The sequence below is a fragment of the Armigeres subalbatus genome, chromosome 2 (genome assembly GCF_024139115.2).
Source record: "Armigeres subalbatus isolate Guangzhou_Male chromosome 2, GZ_Asu_2, whole genome shotgun sequence".
In the NCBI taxonomy this organism is placed as follows: Eukaryota; Metazoa; Arthropoda; class Insecta; order Diptera; family Culicidae; genus Armigeres; species Armigeres subalbatus.
The window spans coordinates 154,829,593-154,845,929 of record NC_085140.1 but is presented as its reverse complement, the minus strand read 5'-3'; the positions used below and the strand labels follow the sequence as shown (position 1 = coordinate 154,845,929).

Here is a 16,337-nt window from a genome sequence, read left to right as displayed (position 1 = left end):
CGGAAGCGAACACCATCTTTGCAGGGTTGCTGTCCGGCATTCTTGCAACATATCCTGCCCATCGTACCCTTCCGGCTTTAGCTGCCTTCTGGATACTGGGTTCGCCGTAGAGTTGGGCGAGCTCATGGTTCATTCTTCGCCGCCACACACCGTCTTCTTGCACACCGCCAAAGATGGTCCTAAGCACCCGTCTCTCGAATACTCCGAGTGCTTGCAAGTCCTCCTCGAGCATTGTCCATGTTTCATGTCCGTAGAGGACAACCGGTCTTATTAGCGTCTTGTACATGACACATTTGGTGCGTCGGCGAATTTTTTTTCGACCGCAGTTTCTTCTGGAGCCCGTAGTAGGCCCGACTTCCACAGATGATGCGCCTTCGTATTTCACGACTAACGTTGTTGTCAGCCGTTAGCAAGGATCCGAGGTAGACGAATTCCTCGACCACCTCGAAGGTATCCCCGTCTATCGTAACACTGCTTCCCAGGCGGGCCCTGTCGCGCTCGGTTCCGCCCACAAGCATGTACATGTACGTCAAAGACAAGACGCATTCACCACGAGTCCAACTTTTGTTGCTTCACGTTTCAGGCGGGTGTACAGTTCTGCCACCTTTGCAAATGTTCGGCCGACAATGTCCATGTCATCCGCGAAGCAAATAAATTGACTGGACCTGTTGAAAATCGTACCCCGGCTGTTACACCCGGCTCTCCGCATGACACCTTCTAGCACAATGTTGAACAACAGGCACGAAAGTCCATCACCTTGTCTTAGTCCCCGGCGCGATTCGAACGAACTGGAGTGTTCGCCCGAAATCTTCACACAGTTTTGCACACCATCCACCGTTGCTTTGATCAGTCTGGTAAGCTTCCCAGGGAAGCTGTTCCCGTCCATAATTTTCCATAGCTCTACGCGGTCTATACTGTCGTATGCCGCCTTGAAATCAACGAACAGATGGTGCGTTGGGACCTGGTATTCACGGCATTTTTGAAGGATTTGCCGTACAGTTACTACTTTTTTTTATCGATAATTGATAAAAAGTTTAGAAATAGGTAAACTAACTAATCACGTACATGCATCACTAGCACATACATCAAAAATCAATAACTTGCGGGTTTGGATCTAATCCTTAAGTTTGAACAAGATTTCACGCAGAGCGGACGCATCAAAGCGATCGCAGCGGTGCGGACACAGCATCACGGAGGCGCTAATAACATTTTCAAAGGAAATCCACCGCCAGTGCCGATGCTGAAAATTAATTACAAATTGTGGTGTCAGTTATTTGGAAAGGAGCATTGGGAAAAGAAAATTGGTTCTTCTCAGGACCAACATTTGATGAAAAGAAAGAGTTAATTGCGAAAATGGACTATTTCGGTGGCATCGGGTTTGGCGTGGTAGCTTGGTTGCTGTCAGTGATTCCATCCATTAAAATTTACTGCATCATCTCCCTCCGACGCGCCATCAAATTCGCTATTTACGATTGAGTTTTGCACTTTGAAGAAAGTTTATTTCGGATAGACGGATTAACCTTCTTTTGTATAAAATGGTGGCTTTTGTATAAAATCAATGAACACGCCACCTCAGTGGAAACTTTCACAGCAACCACCCATCGGTGAACGTCGTTCGGACAGACAGATGTCAAGATGTTTTGTAATGTTTTGTAATATGAAGAAACTTCGCCTTGAGTCAAATTTCTGTTGTTATTCCTCGCAACAATACGCATCTTAGATAACCAACATATCATAACCAAATTCAGAATTTTGCGAGAAAATTTCATAGGATTTTTAGAATTTGTCATTCTCCGGACCGTTGTCTGCTGCGGAATCCCGATCAAAATGGCTCGCGCGCGCCGGAAAGCAGCTTTCTTATATCTAATGAAATAATTCCATTAGTTCTTCATTAATCGTTATGTGTGCACATTATATTTACACCCATACAGATCACAAAGGGGCGGGGCTAACGGGCTTAGCTTATTGAATACAAGAAAGCTGCTTTCCGGCGCGCGCGATTTGATCGGGATTCCGCAGCAGACAACGGACCGTGAAGGCTTAGCGAAAAATCATCAAGTGGCGGTCGGACAATTTCAACGCAAGGTTTGCAACGTTTGGTTTTCGCCCGCGATGTAAGCGTACGTGGCAAAGTAAGGATTGCGATGTCCCCGACTGAAAGCCAATCGAGTGGCTTCAGCGGCCGAGGAGTCATGTTAATTCCACGGTTAGAGACTCAAAGTCCATCCAACTGGGAACAACTATTCGACTTCTTGATTCAGTTGGCCTCCGAACTATTTGCTCAATGTTAATAAAACGACACAAATTATTATGCAAATACCATCAATTTCGAATAGCTACGTAGTCCTACGTCACCTTTGCGTAAAACCCGATTGGGCTGCACCTTTGAGTTTTATCTATTCGGGGAAACGTCATTCGGCAAAATGGCCAGACACCATTTTTCTGGAAGGGTGTGGGTCCAAAAATACCAAATTTGGCGTTACGGTAGTACGGAGGCAACTCGTGTTTTTACGCGTCTCTTTGAAGATATGAAATATTTGTAGTTTAGTAGGAGGAAGTTATGATGGTGAATGATTCACTCTAAAATATTTCAAATTTCTTACACGGAAAATAGAAATTAAGCCGATAAATTTTAAATTTTTTACAGCTCTCGAATCTTATCACAAGGTTTTTTGGCATGTGCCGTTTTGCAAGCGCGTTTATCCCGAAATTATTTGTTCAGCCTATCCACTGGGACATTGCCGCCTTGCAGCTTAGTGTTCATTAGGCACTCCCACAGTTTTTATCTGCGAGGTTTCTGAGCCAAGTTACCATTTCTGCATTCAAATAGCGATGATAGTTTTATGCCAAAGGTCATCTTACATTTAGTTAAAACTATTGCTTTAAATTCCATTTCATAGTAACTTTGTATATAAGTATTTAAGCCTCAACAGTAAGATCATCATCGGTGCCTTGTCGCTTTTCTTATTCGAGTCATTGCAGTTGAGTTGCGCTTTTATTAATTGATCAATCTATTCATATTGGAACAAAATGTGTAGTAGTCTGCACCGTACATAAAAGAATTGCCCATTCTATTTTGTCCATGGGTATTCCACCGAGTGAATGTCAGACTTTCATCATGCTCGGCCCATCGCGGACGATGGATCATTCTTCCAACGGCTCACACTGGAGCAAACGGCTGTATTCGTGGGGCAAAACCTCTAGTACTTTCTATATAAAGCTATGTCCATTTAGATTCCGGAATCATTTATTGTATTGTAGCGGCACGGAAAGTGACCGCTACAAGAATTCTTTTGCAGCGGTTTGTCTACCTAGGCGCCCACTTGCTGTGGTATAAATTTCACGATGTTTCGTGCAGCGAGTCAAAAATTATTCCAGATTTAAGCCGAAAGGAGAGAAAAAATCTGCACACCCACGTTGATAATGTTGCTAATCGACGATGGAACCTACGTCGAAATGGATTTCGTACAGCTTCCTAGCCAAAAATTCTACATGGCCACGGCACGAGGAGCAGTTCCTGCGAAACTTGCAAAAAAACAGATTATTTTGGCAAGGGATATGCAGCTGTGGACCAAAGACCTAAGTGTTTGTGACGAATAAGACGATGGACTCGAAACTGTACAAAGAGGGAATATCTCAAAAACCGCGGTCTACCTTCCATAAGCCCACAAAGCTCCCGTGAAGTTTTGGCCAGATTTGGCGAGTTGTCACTACAGCCGGGAAGTCATCCAGTGGTACGCGATAATAACGAAGATTTCATCGATAAAAACATAAATCCACGCAACTGCCCACAGCTCCAGACCATCGAGACATTTTGGGCAGTAATGAAGCGGAAGCTTAAGAAAAGTGGAAAAACAGCTCGGAATGCGACTTAGATGACCAAAATGTGGAACAAATGTGGCAAGGAAGTTGACCCCGGAGGTGTGCAACTTTTGATGAGAGGAATAAAGAAGAAGGTGCTAATTTTCACTGGAAACAAGTATAAATGATTTGTATCAATATTTTTCCTTAAAGTACAGTAAATTACCTTTGTTTTGATATATTAACCTTATTTGTACGTCAATCCGTTACCGAGATACAGATGATTTTATAATTCCGTATTCTAAATGGACATAGCTTTACGTTCTATAGTTTTGGTGTCTTCTGCACACTATCGTGGGTGATTCTAAGCTTCATTTTAATGAATTTTATTTTTTAATTTAAAACTTACCTAGATACGTGTTATCTTTTGATAGAAACGAGATAGAGCTAAACGTTCTTCTACAAAGTTGTTTGTTTTGACATTTTGGACTCATGCTCCATAGACACATATGCTCTATAACCTTTGTAGATGGCACTGTACGTTTTTTCATTGAAAACAGCGATTAAATGGCTTTCTTCTCAATGTTTTTCGAGGTATGGAGAAAGATAATAGAGCTGATTGTAAGAGGTGTTACCAAGGTTTTTGAAAGCTTTATCAGTGGATTTATTGAAATTGAGTAAAAAAAAAACACTGTTTAGAAAAATATGAATAACTTACAGATGGCGGCAGCTGAAATTTAATCTGAACATAGTTCAAACTAATATCTTTGATATCGAGAAGGAAAAAAAGTGGAGACATGTGAAGCTTTTTGTCTGTGATTTTTCCAAATTTGGTATTAATATGCATTTAAAATCTACATATTACAGAAATTCCTAATGGAACGGATGTACGATATCTCTGAATTTTGAATATTTGGTAAAATCGTCTCTTTCAGAAAATTATTAAACTTGTCTTTTTTGTTCTAGCACGACGGTGACTAATTTTAGATAGAATGATTTAAAAAACAACGTTTTTCCAAAAAAACAGTTGTTTAGCCTAACTTTTGAAGTACTGGCCCGATTTTCAATCAATAGCCATGAAATAAGATCTCCTAACATTACATATTGTATAAATAGTAGAGATATTTTTTTTTATTATTGTCCTTATTAATGAGGTTTTCGGCCCTAGACCGGTTCACCTCATAGTAGAGATATTGAGCGAGCCATTCTGGGGATACTATTTTCACGAAATAAAGTAATTGATTCGCTTTACAAACAACATGGTGGGCAACCATGCGCCTCCATATTCGTGTGGTGTTTGAATTGAATTGTGTACCGGTAAAATGTATCTTCAGAACGGAACGGCTCAATATCACTATTTTTTTTAAATAATGTGTAAAATTGAGAGAATAAATTTCTTGAATATAGATCTCGAAAAATGCTAAATAATGATTTTTCAAATTCATCGATATTTAAGATTACCCTTTTAGTGATGGAACAACAAATACAAGTCTAATAGTTTTCAGAAAGCGACAATTCTACCAAATATTGCAGAATTCAGAGATATCGTTTCATTCGGAATTTCTGTAATATGTTGATTTTCAATCAAAGATATAAGTTTGAACCATGTTCACACAAAATTTCAGCTACCGCCAACTGCCCACTCGTAAGTTATTCATATTTTTCTAAACAGTGTTTTTCGACTAAATTTCAAGACATCCACTAATAAAACTTTTAAAATCCTTAGTAACACCTTACTATCAGCTTTATTATCATTCTTCTTCGAAAACATACCTCAAAAAAATTTACCAGAGAAGAAAACCATTTTATCACTGTTTTCAAGGAAATGACGTACAGCGCCATTTACAAAGTTTATAGAGCATAGGTTATGGAGCATAAGTCCAAAATGTTAAAACAAACAATTTTGTAGAAGAAAGTTTCTATCAAAAGATAACATGTATCTAGGAAAGTTTTCACTTACCTAGATAAAAATAAAATTCATCAAAATGAAGCTTAGAATCACCCGCGATGTTAACCTTGGTTCAAGTGGTTGGACCTTAGCCGAGACTTTATCAAGGTAATGTGTCGGCTAACGTCCAATCACTAATCACTAAACGCGCATTCCTATCGAATAGGACTGGCAGACAGCAATCGCTGTAGATGCGGTGCAGGTTATCAAGACATCAACCACGTTGTCTGGGAATGTACTGAATACGAAGTTGCCAGGTCCGATTTATGTTCATCCCTCCGGACCCAAGGGAAATCAGACAAGGAAAACATTAGAGACGTACTGGGTAACCTTGACTTAGACTACATGATTCTTGTACACAAATTCTTAAAACGTATCAATGTCTTCGTCTAACCCCCCTGTTAGCTGTTTGGAAAAGTCTACTTTGCTCTCCTCCCACTCCGCTCGGAAAATACGTATTTTTTAATCTTTACAGTTCGTCCAAAGTCCACGCTACGTTAATCAGCCCTAGGCCCTATCCCATCCTCTTTTTTATGTACTCCTTAACCTTTTTATTATGTCCTTAACCTCGGCCAAGCCGCGAGTTTTTCGGCTCCCCTAGAATTAACCACTAGATGTGAAGCTGACTAATGTCCGAATTTTATTAAATTCGGCCACAATATTCTTTGATATGCAAAGAATGTTTAGGCCAAATTTGAGCATAATTGGTTATAGAAAACCCCCCGGGCAATAATAGAACAAAACCTGCCAAAGCCGTAATTTCCCCTATGGTCGTTTTTTATTTTAATTCCATGGTAAATAGAAGAAGATTGATTACGTAACGCAAAAATTTGCCACTTTCGGCATGTATGTCGCACTTTTTGTATGAAGCATATGAAGATCCCTTCCCAATCGTCTCTTCTCTGAGCATTGCACAATCTATGCATGCTCTTATCCACCCTACTGGCATCGCCAATCCTTCCAAGGTGTTGTACCGATCAACTTGCCAACGAGATTGCCAAATCTATACAAAACACTTCCTTTTTTGTTGCACTTTCAGCGACTTCTATGGTATATATGTCATGTACTGGACCTTTTATAGCGATTTATAATTCCGCCCCACGATAACACGAAAATAACACTATATAAAAGCCTAGTTCGATGAGTTTGAGGTTAGGTTTTTAATTTTTAAGTTGTCAGTTCTACCCCCATATAGAGTGTTCAGTTTACCCCAACAGGTGAACATATTTAAAAACTGTTTTGAAAATTTGTAAAAATGAAGGATACTTGTCACAAATGCATGTCGGAGCACTGTAAATAACAGAATTGTGCTATGGGATGATCAATGATTGAGAAATCATCTTCTATGGTAAAGTAAAGCTTATTTTATGGGAGGTGAAACTTATAATTTTTAATCATTTGGAAGACAATCTAACTTTTTTGTCAAATTTAAGCGCTAAGAAGATAAAACAATGACTTCTACGCTATAAATTAGTTGTTTATGAAAGAATTATAGTTCGCTACATTGAAAGCAGAAAAATGATTGAATTAACAAGAATATTGAGGGTGTCCAATCTGCCTCGGGTGTTCATAATGTCCCCTGGTCCCTTAATTATCACTGAGAAAAGCCAATAAATTAATTTCGATAATGTCACGTGGTGATTAAAACTTTCATAATTATTTTCCATAACATTATTAACACTTATGTCCAAGTAAGGTGGTCTAATACCCGGAACATAGGCAATTAGCCAGATTGATCTGAATATTTTGTTGTTTAATATGCCAATAATAAAGTTGCTTATGGTTAAAAAAGAAAAAAAATCGGATAATTTCGCCTCACCGTGTAGGCCTGTATTACGCAATACTTCGTCCATACCACGAATATATTCTCACTCTGATATAAGATCTTTTCAAAATATTCCATAGCTTTTAACTTAGTAAGTTTGTACTTACTAATCAAGTTAAAAAACCTGTAAAATATGAGAAAATTATATTATACTCCCCACCATCACCGAATCCAAACGCAAGAAGGAACATTTAACATGTGCCCTCAATCCACTACTCTGAAATGTTTCAAATTCAAACGTTAAACATTTCACGCTACTCAAGATATCCGTATTCCACGAGGCAACCCTCCAGCCAACGTTGTTTGGTATTGGTACTTGTCCGGCGCTATGCACACCGACACGTCGTTTCGGTCCTTCTTTCCAGGCACTATGCTCCCATTCAGTGTTGGAAGCTTGTTCGAGTGTATTGAATCAAGCTAAAGTTACCCGCGCGCATGGCCACTTTCATTCGCTGATTTTTTTGCCCCTCTGTCTTATGCTGGTCTGCACTACCTGGCTGTCATCAAATATGTCATCCGGCAGAGGCGAACGATGATGTTTGGGTAGTCAGAGTATATGCTTGACAGTCTGCTTGCAATTTTTAGTAGTAAGAAGTGAAAAAGTTTCTCATACGCTGTTCAAAAACTGTGCTCTAGTTGAAGTGTCGAAGATTACATTTTATCATAATTTTTAAAGTGAATTTTCTGTTTGAGTTTTAGCTTATTGATTGTGATTCGGCAAGGTGTTATTTCTTTGCAAAGGTGTGTAGATTGTGTGGTGTAATATATTTCCAATATTGTCATTCCTATAAGAATAGTCTATTTACAAAACCAATTGGAGTCAATTATCACGGTTCGAAAATATCATGCTACACCAATTACCCTGGGGACTGTGCTGTTTTTTGGTAAAATCAACAAAAATATAATTAAGTTGTGACGTAGTAGTTTCCGACGAATAATTTATTCGTCGTTGACTGTGACAGCACAATGCCATCTATAAAACATGATAAGGATATATATGATGAAGAGTGCACCATATGTAAACACGGCTGGAGGGAGGATGGAATTCAAGCGACGCCGTTCGTCTTCTTTTCAGTTCATCGAGTATGTAAGTCTTTGTCCCCGTGTCGTCACGAATCAAGTTGAAAGCGTTTTGCAGTATATTATTAGCGCCGACAGTTAAATAGCCTTATATGTGGCTATAGTGCGGGTACCATCTCTGATAGATAGACGAACGTGAACAAAAGCCTTAGCTGATAGGGTGGTTGTCAAACACTAAAAATGATTGAATAGGATATAAAATAGTTGACCAGAGTTATGAACTGATGATATAAAAAACGTTTGCAGGTATTTCCCCTAAAATCATCGGTTTTTTGAAAAAAAGGGGGGGGGAGGTTGAAATGATGTAGGTAATGAAAACAAATTGAAATGCCTAACAGACAGGAGTTCCGTGCAATCCCATTGAAATAGTTCCCATTTGAATTTAATAATACCTACTTATTTGGCGAGGCAATACACTATCGCATCGTTAACCTATGGTCTACCATGCGCCCCCATACGTCTTTAGTCACAATCCACGAAAGCGGTATGCAAATAAACCCTAGCAAAACAAATCCTGGTTCTTCTTCTTATTCTTCTTCTTCTTCTTATTGGCATTCCATCCCCCACTGGGACATCGCCACCTCGCTGCTTAGTTTCATTCAGCACTTCCACAGTTATTAACCGCGAGGTTTCTAAGCCAAGTTACAATTTTTCCATTCCTTGGGAAGTCGAGACAATTTCCAAACCGAAAATTTCCTAGACCGGCACCGGAAATCGAACCCAGCCACCCTCAGCATGGTCTTGCTTTATAGCCGCGCATCTTACCGCTAGACTAAGGAGAGCCCCAGCTGATGGCATCTAAAAATTGTGCAAAATAGTGATAATGTTAATAACTCTCATCCTTAAAAAGCGGTTATGCTCTGTTGCCGGAAAATTCATGGAGGCAATATGCCCGTATATTCGAGAACCATCTCTGGTAGTATCAAGCTTTCTAGATAATCTATCTAAACAGAACTGCAGTGTCTTATTAGGATTATTAGGATTTGTCAGGTCGCTGAAGATTCAACTATTCTTTCGAACTTGAATTGGTCTTTCTCGGTGAAAAACTAATAATTCAAGTTCGAAAGATCAAGTAAGCGGTGATCGAAACCTGTTGAAGAGATTCAACTATTACATGGCAAATATTCAACGCGTTAAATTATTTTGTCTGTGATATTCAGGGCTGTTACAACAGTCGCGAATTTTGCGATTATCGCGTTTTACGCGAATTTCGTGGATTTGTCGCAGATTATCCCTTCTAGTCGGGATTTTCGCAGTTCCTTAACCTTCCTAGTGCATTGAAAAAAAGTGTCACATTGTACATCAGCGTCCAAAGATTCATTTTCGAACCATTTTTCATTCTTTTGTAACCACATTAAAGGTATGGTTTTGCAATTTGGCCATTATGGTTCCCAGGTATCGGTTTAGAAGGAACATAGATTCTCAGGCCAATTTTTTGTGTGATTTCTTGCCTTTTGAAGAGTAATTTTGGAAATGCTCTCCAATTTGCGTAGCAACAATCCCATGTAGCCATTGTCCATCTCCATGGATCAACATAATTCCTGGTTATTCCACCGTCCGGCGTCCCTCCAAAAGATCCGGAACGACCGTAAAAGTGGTCAATTAATCAACTCATCATAGAAGAGTGCTGTTTTTTAAGCATTCCATTTTCGAACGCTGATTGTGACGAACCATTTTGATGGACCTGAGTGGCCACCGGAGGTCCTTTTGAAGATTCGGAAAGTCCGTAAAAGTGGTCAATCCGTAAAACTCATCATAAAATAGTGCAGTTTCTTTCTAGCTCTTCATTATCGTACTCTGAGCAAGACATGAATAATGGAAGTAGTGACCCATTCCCATTCACCAAAGTGACTATTTTTAAAATACATTTCCTTGTCGTACTCTGAGCAAGAAATCATTGTCGTGACCTATTCTCACGGATGTGAGTAGCAACCAAAGGTCCTCCGGAAGATCCGTATCATATGTAAAAGTGTTATTTACTATTGAGTTTTTTATACAAACATGAAACTTATAAAGGATCCTAAAACTTTTCTGAAATTGGCAGCGTTAGAGCCGAATTACTGTCATGACTTTCCGTGACATTTTTTTTAAATTTTGTTCTCATGCCTTGTCTTTTGTGTTTAGAACAATGATCTGTTTGATAAAGCTCTAGAATCATCTAAGCATCACATGTTAATAAATAATCTAAATTGTAGATAATTCAAGAAGAAAAAAGTTACTAGCAAATTCATAGTACTAACAATCCCATGGCATTTTTTGACATTTCCTCTATCATTGATCCTGAGTAACGAATGATCGTCGTTGCCCATTCTTAGAAACGTGAGTAGCTACCAATGAAGCTTCGTAAGATCGAAAAATCTGTAATTATAGTCAATTCATAAAAAATTAGGATGACACTAATTATTAAAAAAATATTTGTTTACTGGAAATTAGATATATCGGGGCCTATTTTTCTGAACCTCCATGAGTCGGTATTCAAGGGACAATCGACTCATGGAAATATCGTGATGTGGAATGGAAAGTTCCGGGAAAGTTATTTGAAAGAACCATCATAGTAACCCAGACAATATTTTCAAATATGGCATAATTTGCTTCCATGAGTCGATATCAAGTCATAGATCATCGACTCATGGAAGTTTGACTGAAAATAAAAATGATTTTGGTTGAATCTTTTGGCAGCTTTTGCTCAAAAATGTCTTGCAAGATAATGGATTATAAAAAGCAAATCTTATAATTTTTAATATTTATTAACAGGTGGTCTATAATGGCAGCAAAAGAGGTTCAACTATGATCAAGTTGGACATAGGTTCAACCACATTTGTTTACTTAAAATAGCTATGACATATATTTAACGCTGCGAGCGTCTACTTGTTTGGCATTACATCTTCCAGTGGGACATTGCTGCTTCGCAGCTTAGTGTTCATTAAGCACTTCCACAGTTATTAACTGCGAGGTTTCTAAGCCAGGTTTCCATTTTTGTATTCGTATATTTTGAGACTTACCCCACGGCTAAGGATGGCTCCGTCAAAAGCATCACAAGTATAGAAAAGAAACAACCTTCTTGAGATTATCAATGAGTAGAATAACAAACAGTTTACAAAATATCGTGCTATAGTAGGATGAGTTTCATGCATTGATCAATTAGGAGGAACTTTAGGAGGACATCCAGTGGTCACTCAAATTTATGTGTATGGATGACGAGAGGGCCTTCACTGGCCATTCAAGTTCATAAGTAAGGGTCACGACAATAATGTCTTGCTCAGAATGCGATAATAGATTTTTTTCTGTAAAACCGCGCTCTTCTGGGTCGACCCAACAAACATTGGAAGCTGAAGAAGAGCTTATTTCGTGGCAAATAAACTTGTTTAGCTAAAAAAGTAGCTTGTTCAACTTAACCTTCCGGGGCTCTCATCGTTGTAAAAAGTACAACACATTGAGTAAAAATGAGATATCTTTTAGTCAGTTGACCAATTTGCACCAAATCACCATGTATTCCTTAAAAAAAATAGTTCTTCATCAATTTAAAAGATAATAAAAGTAATTCGATAGAATGCGCGGGTAAATATAGCAAACTAAAAGGCTCAGGTGCACAGGGAAAAGTGACCAGTAATAAATTATTTATTTATTTCATTAACAATTCATCCTAAAGTAACGCGATTTTTTATATATCATTTTTGATAATAACCTTGGAGTTAATTCGCAGTTCTCATTCACCTATGACCGTTCGTAAAAATGGTAATTTTGGTAGGTTCGTCCTACAGCAGCGAAATTTTTTCTAAGCAATTTCCGATGGTGATCTTAGAGTTAATACACTTTTCTTACTATGCTATGACCACAGGTGGCCACCGGACGGTCTTCCGGATAATCCGGAACGTCCGTAAAAATGGTCATTCTGGAAAGTACGTCCGAGAGCAACGCATTTTTTCCTAAACTGTTTCTGATGGGGATGTTTGAGCTAAAAAACATTTCTCACAATGCTATGACAGCAGGTGACCACTAGATGGCCTTTGGGATAATCCGGAACGACCATAGAAATGGTGATTTTGGAAAGTTTTTCCTAGAGCAGCGCAATTTTTTCTAAACCATTGCTGACGGTGATCTAGGAGATATTTCAAAGTCTTCATCAGCTATGACTGCAGGTGGCCACCACACGGCCTTCCGAATAATTTAGAACATCCGTAAAATGGAACCATCGTCCTAGAGAGATTTTTTCTAAGACATTTTTGATGGTGGTCTTAGTGTTGCTTCTGATAATTGATAATGACCAGGAAGTTAGTCAGTGCTCTTTAACATAAAATATTGTATAGAGTTTTCCACCTTCGCTAAAGGTATTATAATAGCCCAAAAATATATGTACTACGCAAACAAATGAATGATGAATTCTATCATAATACTACTTAAATAATAGTCATTGATGATAATAACCACATCAGGTATTCGAGAGATATCGAATACCAAATCAATACCTTGTCTAAGTTAAGTTATTCGACAAGTATGATGTGTTTAAAATAGCCATCCGAATTACTGAAAATGAATGGGCCTGAGATTGAACCCAAGGCCCCCTGTGTATGATGCAGAAACGGTAGTTATATGACGATCAAGCACACTTTTCTGAACACATTGGTCTTCAAATCCCAAATAACTGTAAATGACGGTACTTTTAAATACCACATATCCTGCGATATCTAACAAAACTGGTTGCTCCATATATCACCACCCAGCGAATGTAATCCAAACTAAACAGTTCTTCAGAATAATGGCTTTTATCCTTGAACCGCTGTGAAGAAGACGGCCACTACCTAATATCACAGATCCGGGGTTATATATTCAAACTGGTGGTCTCACATTTACTATCACTACTCTACGGATGAATTTTAAACTTCACAATATTTCAACATATTGGTTTTCAATCCCCGAACAACTTCGTAGAAGACGGCAATTTTCTAAATCCCCCAGATCCCAAGATATTGAAGAACTGATATGTCATATGGGGTGAATTTTGAATTATTCAGTTTTTGTTGGTTTCCAGCCCTCGAACAATTTTGTAGAAGACGGCAATTTTCTAAATTCCACAGATCCTGAAATATCGAACTAAACTGATCTCTCATATACATTAGCGTCGCCTTATGGCTTAATTCTAAACTAAACAGTTTCTCAACATATTGGTTTCCAATGCTCGAACAACTTTATAGAAGATCGCAGTTTCCAAAACCAATAGATCCCGAGTTATCAAACCAAACTGATCTCTCATATACACTAGCGCCACCTTGCGGATGAGTTCTAAACTAATTAGCTTCTCAACATATTGATTTCCAATCCTCGAACAACTTTGTAGAAGACGGCAACTTTCTAAATCCAACAGATCCCGAGATATCGAACTAAACTGATCTCTCATACACACTAGCGCCGCCTTACGGCACAATTCTGACTAAACAATTTCTCAACATATGGGTTTCCAATGCTTGAAAAACTGTATAGAAAATGGAAACTTCCCCAAACCTGATCTCTCATATACAGTAGCGCCACTTTGCGGATGAATTTTAAACTAACTAGCTTCTCAACATATTGGTTTCCAATCCTCGAACAACTCTGTAGAAGACGGCAACTTTCTAAATTCCATAGATCCCGAGATATCGAACTGTTGTACTTTTTTCAACACGCGAGTTCACGTGTTATGAAAGTTGAAGCGAGTTGCGGAAGGTTAAATTGTTTGTTGAGGAGATTCGTTAATTGGCAACTTTTTTAGGTGTTTCGAGCATTCTACGGATATTTATAAAGGACCTCCGGTGGCCACTCAGGTCCAAAAAAATGAGTAATGGCAGCCCAAAAAATGTCCAATTAAACAGATGAAATTGACCTTAAAAAATTGAAAAATGCTCCTTAAAAAAGTGATAATTTTTCCTTAAATTATCTAACAAATTACCTTGAAATATATAAAATGCTCCGTAAACATTCGAAAAGCGTACCGTAAAAACGAAAAAAATGTACCGTAAACAATTAAAAATGCTCCTTAAAAAAGCAAAGATTTGCTATGTAATTAATGATAATTGCGCAGTATATTGACAAAAGAATTATTATAAAATAGTTCAAAAGGTACCTTGAAATTGGCTATCATAAATTAGAATCTTATGCACAATTGTATAGCCCCTAGAGTTTATTGCTGATTGTTTTGCTTGGTAACCCTATTCAACCGAAAACTAAGAAAAATGCTCCTTAAGATGAATAAAATGCTCCATAAACAAATAAAAAATGCTCCTTAAACTAAGAAAAATGCTCCCTAAAATAAAGAAATGCTCCTAAAACCAACGAAAAATGTTCCTTAATTTGAGGAAATGAAATGCTCTATAAACTTATAAAATGTAATCTTAGCCAACATGCTATTCAAAGCATTGTTTACGAAATTGTGCACCTGGCTCACAGACAAACAGACGTCCCAGACAATTTCACATTGAATAAAAAATGTTTAGCGATACGAATTTCATTAAAATCACATTGCATTTAATATGCTAATCGGTTTATTCATTCACTTCCCCGCATAACCACACACGACTTGAAGAACTCGGAATAGTCTTCTTCTTCTTTAATGGCTCTACATTCCTACTGGATCTGAGCCTGTTCTTCAGCTTAGTATTCTATGATTAGCATCTCCTCAGATATTAATTGAAGCATTTCTATGCCCGTCATTGCATGAGTATGTATTTCGTGTGGCAAATACAATGGATACACTATGTACAGGGAGTGGAGAATTGAGCTCGCCATTTCCGGATTGGCAATCCTACGCCTCTACATGCAAAGCTATTTTTTTTATCTATTGCATTTATTTGACAGGCTCAGGCGTGTATAACACTTAACGGAGCCGAGACTCTTTATGATATTTAAAAACTATATCATTATTATTAACAGTTAGTAAGGGGAAAGGGACATTGACCAAGATACTCGTGGTGACTCAAGGTTAGATTGCGTAATTTCAGGATGGACAGGGTTGGGCTTTTAGTTTTGGGTATTTCAGCTGCTCATCCGGGTATTTGACGTCAAAACGTTGTAGCGTAGCGTCTTGCTCCAGTTGTGGTTCGTAAGGGAGCATCTTCCGGATGGCCAGAGCTTCATGGTACAGGGAACAATAAGACAAAGACAAGAAAAAAAAAACTTGGAGAGAAAAAAAATGAAATATTAGACTTTAATGTCAGACCAGCAAAGAAAGACATAGATAGCCTGCATATATACCACATCGCGATCTCCCAAAACACTTATTACTTCCCTGTAGGGTTGTTTACCTCGGGCCACAAGGGTATCCAATAGTTGCGCTCTGAAGGCGTCGTTTTCCGAGCAATACCAAACTACGTGATCGATGTCATCGTAACCGGCTCCACACCTACATATATTGCTATCGACCAGGTTTATTCTATAGAGATGTTCGTTTAGTGAATAGTGATTGGACATAAGCCTCGACATCGTGCGGATGAAGCCTCGACTCAAGTCCTCACCTCTGAACCACGCTCGCGCAGAAACTTTAGAACTATGGAAAATAGCCACTCGCAAAGCTACTGGAGACCGAACTCGAAATTGTAAAGCATACAAAAAAACTACTTTCAAAAGAGCTAAATAGTCGCCTTACAAAAATAAACCTGAAGGAACGTGGCGATGCTTTGACAGCACGTGCAGTTTGTATTGTGAATCAATTTT

The 16,337-nt window shown here is 38.5% G+C and overlaps 1 protein-coding gene across 2 annotated transcripts in view; it reads left to right on the top strand.

Moving 5' to 3' along the window:
- The first annotated feature begins 8,005 nt into the window (after positions 1-8,005).
- Positions 8,006-16,337, top strand: part of LOC134211047 (solute carrier family 35 member F5) — a 40,341-nt gene continuing 32,009 nt past the window's right edge. Inside the window, exon 1 of one of the 2 annotated variants that reach the window (XM_062687606.1) lies at positions 8,006-8,315. The gene's annotated coding sequence lies outside the window, so the exon portion shown is untranslated. Of the gene's footprint in view, positions 8,316-8,374; positions 8,662-16,337 lie in introns of those variants that run through there. The other variant, XM_062687607.1, reaches the window with a different exon arrangement.